Genomic DNA, 2,874 nt, shown 5'->3' with positions numbered 1-2,874 from the left:
ATTGCGATCTAATCATATTTCCAGCAACTTAAAGAAATGTTTTTACTCTCTCTGTCTTTCGCAACTACTTCGCTTCATTTATTTATTGAGAAATTAGCAAAACTTTGTATTAATCAAATAAAAAAGGAAATAGATTATAAATTACAACTGATCTGAAAAAGTAAATTCAGGGAAGAAAACTACCGAACTAAATAACAATAATAACGGCTATTTCTTTAGCTTTTTGAGCTAAGAGAGCTGTGGTGTTACCCTTTTAGCAGACATGAGAAAGTTTGTATCGCTGGAAAGATGCGTCTTAATTCTTAAGCTTGCAAATGAGGCTTAAGAATTTTTTTTTTATTTTTTTTATTTTTAAGAATCAATGAGGCTTAAGAATTTTTTCTAAGGAATTGTTCTGACTTAAATGAGTTAGCTTAATAAGGTATTATTATTTTATCAAATAATTAGAACCACTTGATAAGTTAGGCCAGTGTTAATTAGAAATAACCAAGTTAGGCCTTCTTTCGTTAGTTCCTATGATTTCTTTCTTAAACAGTCAAGTCAGATAGACACAACATTATTCAATTTAGCTGAAACTAATTTACTAAACTAAACAAAATTCGAAATTCAAACCAATACACAGTAGAATACCACATACACTACATTAAGCAATCGAACAATTTGTTCTAGATCTGCGCATGCAACCCATTGGCTTCAAGCATCCCTCTGAAGCTTATCGTATAATTTTAATTTTTTTTTTCAATTCCACCTTTCTTTCTTTTTCACTTTTGGTTGGGAGATTTTTTCTTTTTGGAAAACAGATAAAATCATATTTCTCTACCTGTTTCCTCTCTTGTGAGTTTGTGTGAGCGTTTGTCTCTCAGCAAGAAAAAAAAATGATGTTAAATTAATCATAATTTTAAATCATTTTATTGTCATTTTCATGTAATCTTATAAGAAAATAAATTCAATAAGGTCAGGGTGTAAATCCCTTGGTTTATACTAACTAATAAGACATGCCATATCAGCCTTTTACTTAAGACTCACTGTAAAATCAATACATCTTAATACACCTAATAACATCTTAAAAAAAAAAAAAAAAAAAACCTCTATTTCACGTTTTCAAACCAATGTAAAAAAGAGTCCCTAAAATCTCATCTCCCTCCTCAATCTCCCACCACAAACTTCGCTGGACTAAGAGACACCATTGAAGAGGCTGATATCGTTGAGAGATTGCACAGTGAAAGATTGAAGAGGACCAACACACACACACACACAAACAACAAAACAAAAAAAAAAAAAAAAAAAAAAAAAAAAAAAAAAACAAGAGATTGGGCACTGTCAAACACAAAGTTAAGTGTTGGTAACCCAAAAAAAAAAAAAGAAATTCTCTACCAAAATTTCAAAAAAAAATTTGACGAATTTTTTCTTGAGAGCTCATAAAGTAAGACTGAACAGAACCTAGCAACAAAATGGTCAAAAGCAAGTGCTTCAACACCGCTACACACAAAGCCAAGTGTAGGGCATCTCAAAAAAACAATTTCCTTTTCAAACTCTGGCAATGTCTCCGATGGTTGTGAAACTGGCAAGTGGAGGTTTGGCCATCGATGATTCTTTGATTCCAAGGGAAGGAGGATGAGATTTTATTTTTTATTTTTTATTAGAGGGTTCTTAATAAGATGAATGATTGTGTGTGGTCAGTCCTATTTTTCAAATTGTGAAAAGTTATGTTAAGATCAAATGGCATGTTATGGTTGGAGGGTGTAGAACAAAGGTTTTACACCCCGTCCTTATCAAATTCGGACTCATCTTATAAATTACATTTGTTTGTGTTAATTTCTAGTATTTGTTTTTGCTCTTTTCCTTTTTTGAAAGTGTTGCGTCAAAATCAATTAATTCAAGAATTAAAACATAACAATTTTTATAATTTACTTTTTACCAATTAATTGATTGCCTTGATTTTGTAGGGGTGGTAGGCCCAGAAGTACGTATCTATGTGTATATTGGGCTGGGGGCCCAATTCGAGAATATTAAGTAGTTCGAGGACAGGGAAACACTATTAAACGAGTCCATGTTAATGAATGAAGAGATGAGATATGGTCATGAGGGTCCAAAAAAGTGGTCCAAGGAGGAATGCTTCCTTGACTGAGCAAAGTCGAAGTCAGAAGGTGCGGTCTGACATCAAGGGCAACGTTTCGGACAACTCCATTGATGAGGATAAGTATCAGGAAGGAATAAAACAGAGGAAAGCTATGAAATATCTAAGGGAAAGCTGCTACCACCACATTAAATAATCTGCAGCTAACTCTCTGACTGCATTAATGATGAAGTAATACTTGAACAGTAGTTTTCAGCCTTATAACTGCTTTCCAAAGACTTCAGAAAGGTGCTGATATGACAAAGATTAACACTGACAATCTAATCTATACGTGGAAGGCAGAGATGAAAGGAGGAAGATAGTATAAAGTAGAAGGAATACCCTGAAAGAGGGGTATCGGGGAATTAAGAGAGAATTATTGTAGCACTAAGAATTGTACTTGTAACCAACTTCAAGAAGTATATATAAGAATTGATCTCCTCGGACTGTGCTGATGACGATTTCCATTAGATACTACCAGTCTATTTTTACTTTATTGTCATTTGGATCCACTATAATTGTTACTCAACTCATTAGAGCCTAGTTTTCCAACTCACTCTCTATAAATTTATTGTATTGGGCTCTTTGGGCCTAGATCCTTTGCATTTTTGGGCCTAAGACTCAAATTGTGACCTTACAGATTTCATTTATTTTAGCCTAAAAAAAAACTATAATATTTTTCTAAGAAACTTAATTTTGAAAAACTCTATGACATCCATATTATAATTAATGTAATTATAATAATATATATCAAGTTA

Source organism: Quercus suber, unplaced genomic scaffold, assembly GCF_002906115.3.
Source record: "Quercus suber isolate HL8 unplaced genomic scaffold, Cork oak 2.0 scaffold_312, whole genome shotgun sequence".
NCBI classification, from domain to species: Eukaryota; Viridiplantae; Streptophyta; class Magnoliopsida; order Fagales; family Fagaceae; genus Quercus; species Quercus suber.
Note: the sequence above shows the minus strand (reverse complement) of the source record.